This window comes from Pectinophora gossypiella, chromosome 21 (genome assembly GCF_024362695.1).
Source record: "Pectinophora gossypiella chromosome 21, ilPecGoss1.1, whole genome shotgun sequence".
Lineage (NCBI taxonomy): Eukaryota > Metazoa > Arthropoda > Insecta > Lepidoptera > Gelechiidae > Pectinophora > Pectinophora gossypiella.
Genome location: NC_065424.1, coordinates 7,429,636 through 7,448,139, shown reverse-complemented (window position 1 = coordinate 7,448,139; position 18,504 = coordinate 7,429,636).

The following is an 18,504-nucleotide window of genomic DNA, read 5'->3' as shown; positions in this document are numbered from 1 at the left end:
AGGAAATGTTTGTCGTCTGTCCCCGGCTTTGTTCAGAAACACTTACTGATAACTAGAAAGTTATAATGTAGCATGATTGTAGGTACCTATAATGATTTACCTACGCCGATAAAATGGATACCTAGTAGCTGCCAACTTGCCCAGCAGGGCAGCAGCAGTTGCAGCATGACATCCACACTACGCGCGGCGCAAATTGGGTAATTTCCTAGGTCAAAGATAAAATATATGAAACTCTGATTACTAAATAAAGACAGATGTAAAACTGACAAAAAACGTTATCTTTTTTCTATTTAACTAATTTATGAATTTTAATAAAGAAAATTGTAATAATAAGTGCGACATTTTGTCACGTTTTTATATGACGGCACATTTTGCTTTTTCATGCAAATTCCGTAGTAATTTCGTGTTTTGACGTTTAGTAAAAAGTAACTGATTTGACTAGTTGGAAACTACCCTATTATATCGAGGGCTTCGACGGTCGGCCAATAGCCGTTCGACGTCTATCAACGTAGATAGCATTCGCTGCGTTTATTGGTCGAAGCCGTAGATAATAGTCGCGCCGCGCGCGGTGCCGTTACCGTGCCGCGAAAGCAGATACCACCAACCAACCGCAGTGTAGTTTAAAGGAATATCGATGTTTACCTATAACTTGTGTAGGTAAATATGTAGGTAATGTAATTTTATTTTCAATTATTCTTCTTTTCAATTTGTAAACTTAAGTTCCTATTTTTTATAATTATTTTAGTCAGTGTTGTGTGCGTCTATAATTGGCGGGCATATCGGAACTTTTATTTTGGGTGTTTATGTATGTACTGCTGTTGATGCACCTTTGTCCGGCCAAGTAGTCAATGCCATTTGCGGCAAATCTACAATAAGTCACGTCAAAAAAAAATCTGTTGATGCACCATAATAAATAAGTAAATGGTGCAGACGCCAACTAATTTTATTTTAAGTTATACCTGTCATTTTCTTATCCGTTGGAAAAGAAAGAATCTGGGCCAATGTGTGTTTCAATCAAAGACCTTGTTTAGAATAGACGGAGCATATTTAAGACGAAAGAAAAACATAGGTTTTGTCTTTCGCACTCATGTGAGCCGTCATAAGTTAAAAAGAGATAAATATACTATCGTCGTAACGTCTTTTGTACTCGCGTAGCGGGTTTGTTATAGAAACGTACCTATAGTATATGTTTTTGTATCAGAACCACTAGTGCCGTTCCATGTCTTTATCGACATTATTATCGGCTAAATATTTCATGTTAGTCCAAGATCTAAAAAAATATACATTACAAATTGAATGATTAATTAAATACAGAAATAACGACCTAGTATCCATACCTGGGTGGGTAGAACCACAAGTGAATTAGTTAAAACGATACCTGTTTGTACCCTGATAGAAAGATACCTAAGAAGAACCGTACGTTGCGGTGACAGATTCAGAACCACGTATTCAACGTAATTATCATGGACAAACTTGTTAAAGGTCAATTTATCATTTTTGAATCTATGTCATTTCGCAAGGTGTTATGGCCGAGGAGGTCGAGGACGGTCCATCTAGTCCACATATACTATAGTATCATTTTAATACGACATTGCGGCCACCCTTTGGTTGCTATAAATCACATACCTACCCTTTTATAAAAATTAAATACACGTTTTTCATTGACTTGACCGGAAATCGAATCGGCTCTCGATACAAGAAGTAGACGACCTTCTAGTATATTTCGGGGATTATCTCAATGCGATTAAAGAATAAAAGCAAATACTTCTTTATAAGATTTTTATTCAATATAGTTAGAATACAATGACTACGAAGCACTGAACAATTCCGACTTTTGGTGATAAAAAAAAATATTTCCTCTTGTTCACTTTCTTTAGAAGTGTATAGTGTCGGCTCTGGTCGTTATAACTTTACCTGCAAGAATGGCACATATTAACGTGGAGCACACAAATACACAAGCATTGCATGTTTACACATTGCACATAGAAGGAATAATCACAGGTAATTACAAAAATAGTTATTCATACTAATTATTTATAGAAGGAATAATCACAGGTAATTACCAAAATAGTTATTCATACTAATTATTTTGTGCAATAGAGAATATTTGTATTGTATTGAATTATTTTTTCTATGCTAATGTAGAATACAAAAACGAAATAGCTGCAAATTTATCTATAAACTTATAACTAAACTTAAACTCACCTTATGTGAGACATGTGAGTGAATATTGTTGGTACTGCATCTCTATGTAATATTTTTGTTTGGTATCTTGCTCGATAGAAAGCAAGATACATCGAAATGTAATTAGCACAGGCTTAAATAAGGAGAAGGCGTCCTTCAGAAGAGAGAATCATCTCGTTTCATGGTCTGAATCTAATTGTTTCTTAATTTCTTGTTTCGTAAATTAGGATATTTAGGAAATCTGGAAAATACAATATCTTTATGTAATCTTCATCCAAATCGGAAACAGGTCGAAAAATAAATTAAACGTGAATAGAATAACGCAACATGTAGAATGTAGATGTTACATTCAAACATAATATTATGTTATCGACATCAAAGGACAACACTACTTATAATAGTTTGGGTACATGATCTGTCAAAGCTGATTAACGTAAAATGTGAAATCAATTATTTGTACAAATGTGACGGCTTTGCTGAAAATATGCGTCTGCATCGTGTTTAGGGCTCAATAAACTTTACAAAAACCAGACCAGGTAATGTATTTCTTGCACACAAACATGTATTATGTGGTCGATAACTTACCCATGGTGAGACATTATTTGATCGTTCTCCATTATAACACCCATTCTACTCTCACAACCAATAGCTTCGCAAGCCATGGTTCATAATGAATAACTATTTCCCAGATTTTTTTAAATAAAAAGTTAAAATAACGTCCCAAAACACCAAAAAACTAACGGCAGGTTTGGTATCCAGCTGGCTACCACAACATCTCAAAACGGTAAACACTGACGTTCTAGACAGCGGTGTTTGTCTATGTTTTTTTCTTTTTTCCACAGAGATTGTTGCCATAGGGAAGAAAGAGAGCTGTGATAGTTTGATCGTCACTCTAAAATACACTTCTCATCAAAAAAATCGAAACACCTTGCAAGTTTACGTTTTGTCAGGATTATCAGAAAAATGTGTACATTTAGGAATAAATGTTAAATGTCGTTTAATAGTGAGTAATATGAGCTTATCAAATCTTAATGTTAATGTTCTAAATTTAAATGAATTTTTCATAGGTTTCGTATTTTGTTAAATGAGTCATTTTTATTAAGTATGGAGTATAAAGGAAATGGATAAAACAACACACGTAAATGAAAAAAAAAGCTAAAAAACGTTTATTTAATAACTTGTATTCCCTCCCCGAGCTCTAATTACTGCTTCCATACGGTTCTTCATCGATCGGATGAGAGTCACGATCACATGCTGTGGTATATTGTCCCATTCCTCTTGGATTGCATCTTGCAGCTGGCTAAGTGTTTCTGGGGCAGGATCTCTTGCTCGAATTCGTCTCTTTAATTCATCCCACAGATGTTCAATGGGATTCATGTCCGCGCTTCTTGCTGGCCATTCCATAATAGAGATATCGACTTCGTTAAGATAATCTCGTACGACGCCCGCGGTGTGAGCCCTAGCATTGTCGTGCATGAATATGAAGCCGTTGCCAATAAAATGTGCATAGGGCATCACATGAGGCTCGAGACACTCTTCGACGTACCGATGACAGTTTAGTGCAGGCAGACGTGGCCCAGACACGAAAGCAAGCTCTGTCTTACCGTCGGCACTGATTCCTCCCCAAACCGTCCACGAACCGCCACCATAGCTGACCTTTTCTTCAATGCAGCATTGTGCATAGCGTTCTCCGTCTCTTCTGTAGACCTTGTTCCTTCCGTCGTTACCATACAGCATAATTTTACACTCATCAGAAAAGAGAACTTTGCTCCACTGTAGGTATGACCAATTTAGGTGCTCACGTGCAAAGTTAAGGCGCGCTCTTCGATGGTCTGCAGTTAATTTCGGCCCATTTGCTGGCTTATGCGGTACCAGTCCACGATCCTTCAACCTTCTTCTAATTGTAGAGTCACTTACAGCCACCCTTCGTACAACACGAAGCCGCTGCTGCAGTTGAAAAGCGTTAAGGCGTCGATTTCTTAAAGAAGTTGTTACAATAAATCGATCATCTCGCTCAGAAGTGACCCGATTCCTGCCAGATCCTGAACGGCGCGTGAACAAACCAGTCTCCCGATAACGTTTATAGATTCTATGAACAGATGACAGGCTTAGATGCAGTCTTGCAGCCACAACACGCTGACTAAGGACAGAATCCAGCAATGCCACAACTTGGGCGGCTTCTGTGGGCGAAGTATCCATACGTTTTAGAAAAAAAACCTTTTTTCAGACGTCCCAAAGTCACAGTATTGAAATAAAAAACAAAAAGTTTAAGGATAGGCGCCAATTTTTAGTTTTTAAACGCTAAATGTACTCCAACCCTAAACACACATTTGTCTCAAAACAGTGATTCATTTCGTTTATAAGATAAACAAATGAAATTCTAATTTTGAATTTAGAATTTTCGCTTATTACTGTAATGGCCAAACTGCCAGCTATACATTTATGTATTTTTTTTCATCGTATGAATTCTTTTTTGTGTTAAATTCGGACAGAAACAATGAAAACGGAAGTGTTTCGATTTTTTTGATGAGAAGTGTATTATCCGTCTATTCTATACAAGGTCTTTGGTTTCAATATCTTAACTCTTAAAAAATTGGTCTATTTTGACATTTTAAACTTGACACGTCAAACCAGAAGTATCTTTCAGCATCATTAGCTATAATTAAGCAGGTGGCAAGCAGCCAGCCTTTGGCAACACTGGGCCACACACAGAGATGCATTTCCAGATTCCCTAAAATAGTCAGTAACACCCGTATTCTCATGAGTACCCGGACCCGTATTCCCGTGTTTTCGTATGAGTCATATCAGGGGCCTTTGGCGGCTCAATAATAACCCTGACACCAGGGTTGATGAGGCTGGTAATCCAACTCATAACCCACACGATAAGAAAACTCGTATTGTAAGATGTTCGCTCGAACCTCCGTAGACTCCATCCTTAGATGAGGTGACATCAAGGTCCTAGACCTCACCTGAAATCGGTATTCATACATCAGTAAAAACTAACAGGGACCAACGGCTCAACGTGCCTTCCGAAGCACGGATCTTTACTTTCGGACAATCATGTGATCAGACTGTAATGTCCTAACCAAACTGGGGATCACAAAGTGATTTTTAGTGATACGTCCCCACCGAGATTCGAACCCGAGACCTCCGGATCTTGACCCCAACGCTAAACCACTGGATCACAGAGGCCGTTGCTTCAACCAGTAAGTACGATATAATAATACTCAACCCAAGTCGAGGTACAAATCTACAATAAGTCACTTAAAAAAACCCTGTTTTTTAACTTATGAATGACAGTAAAACACATACGACACACACACACACAAACAAAAAACAAATTGATTAATTGATTATAATTTTTACTAACATAGATATAAGACTTTTGTTACTAACAATTGCTATCACCCGAAATACCTATATATTTTTTTTAAGTCAGGGTCGGGTTGTGTAATGATGTAATGGAGGGTTGTGGGAGAGGCCGCGGTTTCACCATACATTTTGCACACCCGATCAATCGGGCCCGATGCAGCCTTAACTACGGTGGATTTATAAGTACTGCAACTTTTATTATTTAAAAAATTGCAATGCTTTGAATAACACAAGGTACAACGCAAAATGTGGACAAAAAAGCTATTCAGCCACCAAGAGATGAACGAAACACCTGTCCATTGTTAAGCGATATTTATTATTCTAGCGGTTACAACGCTTGGTTCGACATCTGTGGAAGTCCTGAATTTAACAAGGGAATTTCCAGGCTACGTTCTATAAAAATATACCTGGATGGCACTGGCCAGATTTAATGTGTTCCTCTAGTTATACTCATTGATTTAAAAGAGGTGTTGCTGTTGCAGTTTCTTGCCATTTATTCTCCTCAGCCTTGCGATAAGAAGTAAATTCAAAAATGTTACATTGACCTTCAACAAGTTTATCCGTGATAATGAGGAAAAACACGATATAGGTATGGCGTTGGAACTTCTAATTTCATGAATAACAGACATATGCATCTTTTATCTTTACTTTTGAGTATAAATAATGGCCCTTTTTACACCAAGGTACAATTAAAACTTCCACACATTATTATTCTGATCAAAATAAAGGGAAGCAATATAGGTAGCAACATCATTCTATACATAATGTGATCCAAGTATCGACAATTAGTTTTATAAGTACTTATATGCTTCTGCCATTACATTACTATTTTGAAAAATGAGAAAATAGGTAATTATCGCGTTAAAAGTGAACAACGCCATCTGTCGTGTGTTTGGGGAACGTCGATTGGAATGTCCCTCATTACGTTGGATAAATGATTTCGATTACTGATTTGATTCATTTTTTAATTTTTTACTTTTTATCCACTTGCAAGGAAGGACTAGAAAATAATTTTAAAAAGGCTCGCGTGACGATAATCGCTTTAAATTTTCCATTGCCAGCTCCAAATGACAAAATGGCCGACCAAAATGGCGGCGACATTTTACCGGGCATTGTTACACAGCCATTAGCAAATTCCGTGGATTACCTGAACAGTTAGGTTTAAGTACTTAGTCATTTAGGGTCATCCGCCCGACCTAGACAGTGTAGATTGCTATAAAATGAGATAAAAAACAGTCACTGTTGTACTGTGTATAGGTAGTCATTGTGGTTCTTTATGTCGCCCCAGTATCGGGATTAACTTGATAACGCAATGGTAAATGCGTATACTATATACGTACAAAGAGAGACATCGTAACGAAAACTTGGAGGGATGATTCAGGCTATGATTCTGAGTTGATATCAAGTGGAATTTTCCGTCGCAAAAGTATGGAACGGAAACTAATTAAAAAAACACTAAAGTTTTCATGAATTTTCCGACAGGAAATTTCACTTGATATCCACTCAGAATCATGGTCTGAATCATCCCACTGAGTATTCGTTACGATGTCACTAACACTCTGTATACGTGTTAACCACGGCCTCCTTGGTCGTCCCAAGTTTTGTTCTTTTTTAAACATATTGTCATATTCGTTAAGTTCTGTTGTTTTTAAATGTCAGTTTTTTGGTTCTAATAAAATCAGCTTACAATGTTTTGGCATATTATGTCTGTTATCCAATGAAATTGGAAGGCTATACAATTAAAAAGAAAAGTCGTAAGTGGAAAACGCTTACGTAGTTTTCACCATAAATCGACGATAAGTAGATAATAAGTACTTGATATTATACTAGGAAAAGTATATCAGAATCACGTTTAAACGTAATTAAAATGAAAATGGAGCGCAAGAGTTGCAAGGTGAAACAAAACTGACGATCAGCAGTCTGTGGTCGTAGCACGCCCGCTGAGGATTGGCTCGTGACGAGGAACAACTAGTGTTGCCTGGGGCTGTGTGTCAAATAGCGAGATAGGGGTGAAAAAAGCGAAACGCTTTTTACCCCTATCTTACTTTTTGACATAAAGCACAAGACACTTATGACTTAAAAAAACTTTAGGCATTAACAAGACATAGGTAGCAACATTAACATAGCATCACGCCTATGTCCTCAAAAGGGTAGGCAGCGGTGTAAGGTACCCAGTTCTTGCGTCGAATTTAATAAAAGCGGGATACTGAAAGTTAACACTAATTTACAGCAAATCGCGACATATATCTCGGGTCTTAGAAACCCTGGGGACTTGGCCAAGTTGCAAACGATTACAAAGACGACACAACATGTCATTCGTAACAAATACTTTATTGGACACACAGAAAATACAAAACTATAGAACAAAAGAGAAAAAGAAAGAGTACAACAGGCGGCAGCAATTTATTTCAGGCAACCTTTGACATGTCAGCTTATACACCTTGTCTACGGCCTTTGATAGTCGGGAACATCGAGACAACCAGGCAACACTCAGTTACTTTCACGAGCCCCACGGGGAATTGAATATTTAAATATCTACTTTGATTGATCGATTTATGTAAAATAAATCTTCATTCCGTTAAATGAAATACTTTTGGCTTTAGAAGCCCATTTTCTGTGAATTCACGTAGCTGCTACATATTTCATATCAAACACGAGGAATAAAAATAAATTATTTTACTTTTTGACTATAAGCCTATGTCTAAACACTTGTTTTATTTGATTCTTTTGTACAGTAAAGAGTTTTTTTATATTTTATTGTATTGCATTGTAGTGTATTATTGTACTAGCGCCAATCTACATCAACACAACAAAAGCACCGTTATTCGCAGACAGAGCGCTCGGTCGACAAATTGTGCAAAAACCGAGACACGAGGCCCACGGTCAAGGGGAGTGGGAAGTGGGTGGGACGTGGCCCACTGCTGGTCCACGCATCTTCATTCATTCATTTACTTAATATGTTATACCTATATATATATCAGAATCAGGGTCAGAAACATTTATTCAACGTAATTATCACAGATAAACTTGTTGAAGGTCAATATAACATTTTTGAATCTACTTACGTCATTTCGCAAGGTGTTATGGCTGAAGAGAAGAAACGACAAGAAACTGCAACAGCAACACATCTTTTAAATCAACGTAGTATACTTACATTACAAGTTATTTAATAACTAGAGAGACACAATTAATACCAGACATTTTTATCATTTAGGTAAGTAAGTAATCATTAATCTTATAGAAGCTTTTTTACATAAAGTAAGCTTCACATGAGTTTTAAATTTATTTTCTGACAAATTCAAAATACTGTCTGGTATTTTATTGTAAAAACGTATACAAAACCCCAAAAAAGATGAATTTAATTTACTTAGCCTAGAATTTTGGATAGCAATTTTATTTTTGTTCCTTGTATTAATCCCAATTGGGGTAGTTAGAGGTACATCCTTCGCAAGATGAACTAAGTACCCGCAGCTCACTGAGCTTTCTGTCAGGCCAACGTTATAGGTGGTGAGCCGTATAATGGTCGAACCAACTGTGTTAGTGAAAACTGCACTTAAGATAAATTAATAAATCATTGGTGCAAGTTCGGTACCGGGATTGGACCCGGCGCCAGTATTAGGCGGCGATATGCACTAGAAGATACGCAGCTGATTTCTTGTTTTTTTTATTACTGCCATTAAATAAAAATAAGAAAAAAAAATAATAAGAATAATAATTAAATGTTTTGTGAATTTGTGTGCAATAAAGTGTTTTATTATTATTATTATTGTATGTCTTTTTCATATCTCGGGCCTATGGAGGCCCGGACTTTTGGAAGGCGTGCGTGGGGCCGAAGCCAACACGTAGAGGCCCCTTAAGACAGTTCAATCTAAATGTGGTGTGACACTAGATCAAAATCTTCTCGTAAAGGTCATCGACCGCTCTGTGCAGCTGCTAAACTAGTCTGTCCTTTGATTGTACTATAATTAACTGATTCTAGTCTAGATTAGGTCGACGACAGGACGCCTAGTCTCTGTTTTATGCCCTAGGATGAATTCTATGGCACTTGATGTCAATATTAGCAATATCCTTTGATGGGTTGATGGTGTTTTCTTGCAGGAATTACTTTGTATAACGGAAATTCTTCTTCTTTTATCGTGTGGGTTGTGAGGTGGATTACCAACCTCAGCAACCCTGGTGTCAGGGTTATTATTGAGCCGCCAAAGGACCCTGACATGGCTCATATAACGATTACTCACTTACATCAATAAGTAGTTCCAAAGCACGGATCATCTTACTTTCGGACAATCAGGTGATCAGCTTGTAATGTCCTAACCAAACTAGGGATCACAAAGTGATTTTCGTGATGTGTCCCCACCGGGATTCGAACACGGGGCCTCTGGATCGTGAGCCCGACGCTCAACCACTCGACCACAGAGGCCGTTCGGAAATTAAACCACTATAAATCAGGTTGCGTTGTTTTTATTTTCTCCATCCTTGCAGAATTGCCATAGACAAAATAATACCATATATTTTTACTTTTCTATTTAAATGATCTATTACTAAGGTGGGGTATGTTTGTTTGCATACATTTAATTTTACATAACATAACATAACATAACAAATACTTTATTGCACAAACAGGAAAAAACAAAATACAAAACAAAAGAGAAATAGAATTAGTACAATAGGCGGCCTTATTGCTAAGTAGCAATCTCTTCCAGGCAACCTAATTATTAAGTATTTATTAAGTATTTATTTATTATTAAGTACTTATACATAGTTTTAGAAATTAGCTTACCAAGAGTCTTACCAAGTGAATCCGACCAAGTAGTGAACACCAAAAGTTTTTATAGATCTACAAGTGACAAGCGCAAAAACATAAACATACATAACATAAATAGCCTATACGTATATATGTGCCACTGCTGGGTACAAGCCTTTTTTTTTTGACGTTGGGAAATGCGTTACGCATACCACGCCGCCCGGGGGGACGACGTGGTTATGTGGGACTCCCCGGGTGTCGCCACCCGGTATACCCACTAAAACCCAACGGTGTTCCTCTTTGCCGCCGTGTGGCGGGGATACGGGAACGCAATTGCACACAACCGCGTCTGCTGGGTACAAGCCTCCCCTCAACCAACCGGAGGGAGTATGTATGTATAAAAAAGTTCTGTTTATTTGTTAGTGCGTCCATCTCGCGAGTGTGAGCAAACTCGGCCATTCACCGCGGCATATGTTTTGCATGTGTTGCTCTAGTAATTATCCGTTTTTTACTGCCTTATCCACATTAACATGAAGATTTATAGCCGAAGCATAGTTTATGTGGTTATCTACCTATGGATTTGACCGCGTTGGTTACGCATAGCGCGCGAAACGCCAATATCGCAGGCCTCCAATAGCCACATGACGCGGAAATGATTGATAGGTAGATAGATAGATAAACATAGAGAACAGCCTTCGTGGTCTAGTGGTTAGAGCGTTAGGCTCACGATCTGGAGGTCCGGGTTCGATTCCCGATGGGGACATTGTCGAAATCACTTTGTGAGACTGTCCTTTGTTTGGTAAGGACTTTTCATGCTTGAATCACCTGATTGTCCGAAAAAGTAAGATGATTCCGTGCTTCGGAGGGCACGTTAAGCCGTTGGTCCCGGCTATTAGCCGTAAAAACACCTCCACCGACCCGCAGTGAAGCAGCGTGGTGGAGTATGCTCTATACCCCCTCCGGTTGATTAAGGGGAGGCCTGTGCCCAGCAGTGGGACGTATATAGGCAGTTTATGTAGATAGATAAAACTGAACACGTTCTATGTTTTTTATTCGCTCCCAATCCAGTTATTGCATTATTTTTTGCAGTCTATTGGTGAAGGTCCGCGTTATTTCTCGCATTTACATAGACAGGATTACCCATGCAATAGATTGATTGATTGTTAAGCTGCACGCCCAGCACGCTATCTGCGCGAGTAGAGCGAGTGAATGTCAAAGCGCAAGTTATCAAATTTGATAGACGACTTTATGGTATTTATAGGAAAACCTATACCATAGACGACTTAAGTTTCCTCGTTCACGCATACACTTGCTCGCGACTTGAATACGATACTTAAGTGTGTCACACAATTTAGAATAGAAATAGTTTCTTATAAAAGGGCGCCACACACAAAAAAAAAGACAACAACATCATATAAAAATTTCCACTAAATAATTACAAAAAAGCAAGACGGATGTTTGTCGAAATTCACACACAATGATGTTAAATACTATCAATTTTCTCATTTCATGTGAAAATACGTATCTGTTTTTTAATTTTCTTGGCTGTCTGTATAAGCAATCATCATCATCAGAGCCACGCTCTTGTCGTTGTAGCATTCTTCATTACTTTTTAGTGAAAAATAGGGTCGCGTCGCGTCGCGTTGCGCTTACATAGCGTGCTAGGCCTGCTGGTGTGGTGTTGATTTATAGTACCGAACTGTGTTATTTTAGCGTGTTGTTTGCGAGCGTTGAAAGTTTCATGCATCTTTCTTCCTATGGGAAATGTGTGTCATCGCCCATTACTTTCGATATTAACGGAGATATAACCAATTAGGATGTTGCAAAGGCGGAGATGGGAGCCATCGGTACGGCAATTCAGGATGGAAGGGGCAGGTCATAGGGACTGTAACCTAGAACCTGACAGAGGGGAACAGTAATTGTCAGTACTATTCAGAGGCGGAGGACAGGAGTCGTAGTACGACTTTGAAAGTGACTACTCTATGCGCCATCCCACTCGCGTCAGACAGAGTACTGCGGGGCGGAAGGCAACAGAGAAACCACTGCTTTTTTCCCTAAAAAGTAGCATGGAGAATGCTACACCGACAAGAGCGTCGCCCTTAAATTAGCGATGGTGAACCAATTAGGAAATACATACCTAAATAAGATAACACGGGCTCTGGAGCGCGCCATGTCCCCCTGGTAGATTGTATACCAATTGTCGAAATTGGACAAAGCACTAAAGTCGAAGATGTAGATAACGAGTCGCTAGGCTTAAGTGGACATGTTGAATTGAAGTGCTTCGATGTGGTTATTTTAACCCCCCTGACATGTGATAGACACCTCTGTCGTACCTGACAGACAATTCAATCTCAACCAATTCAGAGTCCAAGCAATCACACTCAAGAATACTAATAAACACTTCGTCCCGGCCATATTTACCCCGGTATTTCCGACCAAGAGCGGGGATTGGTGAAAAAAAAAGAACCGCCCGGCGACTGTATCTGGAAATAGACACTTTACTGAACAGTAGGAACAAAAGAGTACGTGCGTGTATGAAACGATTGATGAATGTGGAGGAAGCCAGAGAAGTGTGTAAGGATCGAAGCAAATGGAATTGCATAGTCTCTGCTTACCCTGGTAGGAAATATGCGTCAGTTTATGTATGTGTAAGAACAAAAGAGTTAGTTAAAAAAAGCAATGCTCATAAAACTGTAAAAATACATACAAATACATAACACAGGGTGTAAGTGACATCGTAACGAATACTGAGGGAGATGAGTCAGACCATCATTCTGAGTTTATATCAAGTGGAATTTTCCGTCACAAAATTAATGATTATTTTGTATTAATAAGATGATTCGTGCTTCGGGAAGCACGTTAAGCTAATCCCGGTTATTACTTACTGATGTAAGTACGTACCTAGTCGTTACATGAGTCATGTCAAGGGCTCATGTAACGCTCAATAATAACCCTGGTGGTTGATGAGGTTGGTAATCCACCTCACAACCCACATGATAGAAAAAAAACTTACTTCACCCCTTCTGGGTCTTATTTTAGTTTAATTGGCCGTAAGCAGCTAAGGAGTAAGGGAGCACGCGAGGACTATCTCCCTCTCTCTCTGACGCGGCAGCGACATTCGGTAACAACTCTGTAAGAATGTGTTTCTGTTTCTAAAAACATCTTCGTCCAATAAATAGGCGTACAAGACACGGGAATTTCAGAAATTCCTTTTAAAACCATAAAGTATACTTAATCTTTGAAATTCTTAAGACAATAATATTATCCGTGTTACAAGAATAGAAGATGCAATATTTGAATTCCACAGCTGAATGGAATTTGGTTATTCATGAACCTTATGTGAAGGGAGCTGAGGTGACGAAAGAGATTTTTCTGTTATAGCTTTTGCCCGCGACTTCGTCCGCGTGGCGTGTTATATAAGAGAGAGATCTTTGTGTGTGTGGGAGTGCATATCAAATTTCAAGCATCTAACTTATGCAGTTTAGATTTTTTCATACAATTTTTTTCCCAATAACTCCCATTTTTCAAAATACAGCCAAAAATAAACTTTATATTTACTAAGGTATGCATGCATGCTAGATTGAATCAATTGATTGAATTGATTTTTTTTTAATTGATTGTTCATTGAGTTTTAATTTTAATACACACTTCCTCTCTTCCCTTCAACGTTGCTGTGCCCTACAGGGTCCATGTTTTAGTTCCTATGCCTATGTAACACCCCATTGTACTACATGGAATGCAATAAATAATTTAATTGAATTGAATTGAAAACATCTATCTTACGCGGTTTCGATTTTTTCATACAAATGTTTTTTTCCCGCTAACTCCCGTTTCCGTGGGAATTTTGCAATATCCTGTTGCAACTAAGGTTTAAGTTAACTAAGGTACCTGCATGCCAAATTTCAAGCGTCTAACTTAAGCGGTTTAGATTTTTCATACAAAAGGATTTTCCCGCTAATTTCCGTTCCCGTGGGAATTCCGGGAATTCCTTTCTTAGTGCACCTCTACGGTACCTAAGCTATGTCCCTTCCAAATTTCAAATGCCTACATTTAGCCGTTCAGGCTATGCGTTGATATGTCAGTCACTGAGTCAGTCAGTTTCTCCTTTTATTTAGATTTGATTTTTTCATACAAATGTTTTTTCCCGCTACCTACCGTTCCCGTGGGAATTTTGTAATATCCTGTTGCAACTAAGCTTTAAGTTTACTAAAGTACCTGCATGCCAAATTTCAAATGTCTAACTTGAGTGGTTTAGATTTTTCATACAAAAGGATTTTCCCGCTAATTCCCGTTCCCGTGGGAATTTCGGGAATTCCTTTCTTAGTACACCTCTACGGTGTCTAAGGTACCTGCGTGCCAAATTTTAAACATCTTACTTGAATGGTTTAGATTTTTCATACAAAAGGATTTTCCCGTTAATTCCCGTTCCCGTGGGAATTTCGGGAATTCCTTTCTTAGTGCACCTCTACGGTACCTATGGTACCTGCATGCCAAATTTCAAACGTCTAACTTGAGTGGTTTAGATTTTTCATACAAAAGGATTTTCCCGCTAATTCCCGTTCCCGTGGGAATTTCGGGAATTCCTTTCTTAGTACACCTCTACGGTATCTAAGGTACCTGCATGACAAATTTCAAACATCTAACTTGAATGGTTTAGATTTTTCATACAAAAATATTTTTCCGCTAATTCCCGTTCCCGTGGGAATTTCGGGAATTCCTTTCTTAGTGCACCTCTACGTTATCTAAGGTACCTGCATGCCAAATTTCAAAAGTCTTACTTGAGTGGTTTAGATTTTTCGTACAAAAGGATTTTCCCGCTAATTCCCGTTCCCGTAGGAATTTCGGGAATTCCTTTCTTAGTGCACCTCTACGGTATCTAAGGTACCTTCATGCCAAATTTCAAACGTCTAACTTGAGTGGTTTAGGTTTTTCATACAAAAGGATTTCCCTTCACTACTCTGCTCCTATTGATTGTAGCGTGATGAAAAGTATACTATGACCTGTCCAGGAGTGTGAAGAATAATTGTACCAAGTTTCATTAAAATCCGTCCAGTAGTTTTTGTTTCTATAAGGAACATACAGACAGACAGACAGACAGACAGACAGACAGACAGACAGACAGACAGACAAAAATTTTACTGATTGCATTTTTGGCATCAGTATCGATCACTTATCACCCCCTGATAGTTATTTTGAAAAAATATTTAATGTACAGAATTGACCTCTCTACAGATTTATTATAAGTATAGATTTCTGTGTTGAAGAAACTATGTTTATAATAAGTAAGTACTTAAGTACCTATAAAGACTTTTGACATGGACGTCTTCAAACGTAACCTGACCGCCTGCGACATTTCCACTGAACGCTGGGAGGACCTTGCTGATTTAAGACCTGAGTGGCGTCACTGTGTCAAAACAGGGGTGGCCAACTTTGAGCAAAATCGTCTGAAAGAGCTCGATGAAAAACGCCAAACACGCAAGGATCGTCCCAAACCCATTTATAACTACACCTTCAACTCGGATGGACAGCTATTCTGCCTCCAATGTGACCGGGTTTTCAGAACAAAGTTTGGCTTTGCCAGTCACATTCGAGCGCCCGAGAGAAGAGACTGAGGTCGCCGTTGTCGGATACGAGAAGGAGGACTATAAAGACTTTTGAAACTGATATCCGAGGGTTAAGGTCACTTTCAAGCAATTCATCTCAAAATTAAGTGTACAATGTCAACAAATTGCTTCAATATGGTTTATTATGATCTCAAAAAGAGAAAATTAAATCGAAAGAAAATTTACTTGAATCCGGGACAAACTCTTGTCTTTGGAGTTTCCCTAAGTGGGTCTTCTTCGCGCGGGTAAGTGCTATATAAGTATATAACAAAAATATTATAAGTAATCTCCCCGTATACATACATACCAAGAAAAACTGTAATTGGTAGAAAAACAATTTAATCTATTACTATAATGAACACGAGATTGTTATTTAAAAAAAATATAATATTTGGTCAACGTAACAATTCTCATGCGGTCTAAAATGGATCAATAAACTAGTTTCGATGCCATGAAATCCTTAAAAAATAAGATCCATTAATTAAATTATATTCAAAAATAAAATAAACATTAAAAGTAAATAAAATAAAGGCAATTAAGTTATCTCTAGTTTATTACGTATAAACCGGTAAGATACAAGTGGAAATATTAGCTATCAGTTATGATATACGGTACAGATCTAGGTGAGGACTGAGGGCCGCATTATATTAAATAGATATCGTTCCTTATAATTTATTTTATTAAAATATTTCTAAAAAATGGAACGACGCGACGGCTTTGGCGGGGGACGCCTTTTTTTTTCTTTTTTTCCTTCCTTATTGTATATGGTTCCTTATTGTGTATGGAGTGTGGTTCCATATTGAAAACTATAGAGAACCGGAGAGGAAATATGCTTGGCCACCTGATACGACACGATTCATTTATAACAAAATTATAGAAGGAAAAATTGAAGGGAAGAGAGGAAGGGGTAGACCTAGGATAACATTTATGAAACAAATAAAAGAGAAGGTGCAGGTCGTGTCGTATCGGGAGGTGAAGGTTTTGGCGGGAAGAAGAGAGGAATGGCGGTTACTCCACCGACAAGAGCGCAGCTCTTAAATAGAGAGAGAGATTGTATATGGAGTTAGGCCTTTGCCCAGCAGTGGGACACTTTAGGCTAGAAAAAATAAGATATTGTATACAGAATGTTAGTGACACCGGTCACGTACCGAATACTCAGGGGGATGATTTAACTCATGACTCTGAGTTAATATCAAGTGGAATTTTCCATCGCAAAAGTATACAAATGAAAATAATTAAAAATACTTACACAAAAAAATCATGATTTTTATAAAATTAAGCAAATACTAACAATAAATGGATCTTGTTATCTTAAATAAACAATAATAATAAATATAACCGAGGAATATCCGTCGGGGGCTGCCTTTTCTATATGAAATTTCAACAAAAATTTAATCATACTAATAAGTGTATTTTATGTCGTCGTTAAACATCCACAATTATTCAATAATTGTATTCACGTCACTAGAAAAACTTTAGCTGGGTTAATGGCAGCCCCCGACGGATATTCCTCGGTTATGTATTATGGTAAAATTATTATCGCTACATTTAAGTAGGTATATCTCCGAGAAACAGACACGTTAGGAAAAAACTGTAAACATCCATATTCATTGTTTAGGTACTTAAGTATGTATATCTATTACCGATGTCTCGAGATATCAACTCCTTTTTAGAAAGTATTTTTAGTCTATTATAATATTTCGTTACATAATAATTGGGTTAAGTCGGGGGTTTTGAGTTATTTTATTCTTTTTCGATGAGATTTTTACCGTCGTGGGTTTTTTTCAAAATTTTTAATTTTGCTTAATTTTATTTCAGATTTTTTAGAGAACATATACGAATTATAATCTATATAATGTGTAGGTAAGATCTCGCAAAACAATAAGTGTGATTCATTCTACCACATAATATACAGTTGCTTTCTGTTTAAAGTTACCTCTATAACACTCATCTGAGAACATGCACCAATCACCCACGAACTCATTCCTGAAATCCGCATTGAAATCAGACAATACGTTTTAATTTTAATAATATTGCAATATAAACGTTTCCCACTAATATAGCAGCGCCTCCTAGTGAGTTAATATCATAAGACTTATCTTAGACCATGCACCATTCAACTACGAACCCATTGCTGAAAACCGCATTGACATTGGACAATTCGTTTTAATATTATTGCAATACTATTTTTCACTAATATTGTAGCACCCTCTAGTGAGTTAAAGACGTAATTTTTATTATTTGGGAACATGCAATAAGCTACCACGTACACATTGCCGAAAACAGAATTGTAATCGGACATTTCGTTTTGATTATATTGCAACATTGTTTTGCACTAATATTGTGGCGCCCCCTAGTGAGTTACAGCCATGACACCTGTCTAAGAACATGAACTCATCAAACACAATCCCGTTACTGAAAACCGCCTCAAAATCGGATCATTAGTTTAAAAGATAATTAGTAACATTTCTTTGCACAAACGCACACACAAACATCTCTCACCCTAAACGCATATACCTGCTCCGTTCCGTCGTGGGTAAAAAGAAAAGAAAGGAAAACATGAAACAGTACGACTAGGGCCCTGTGCTGGGAGGTTTTCTG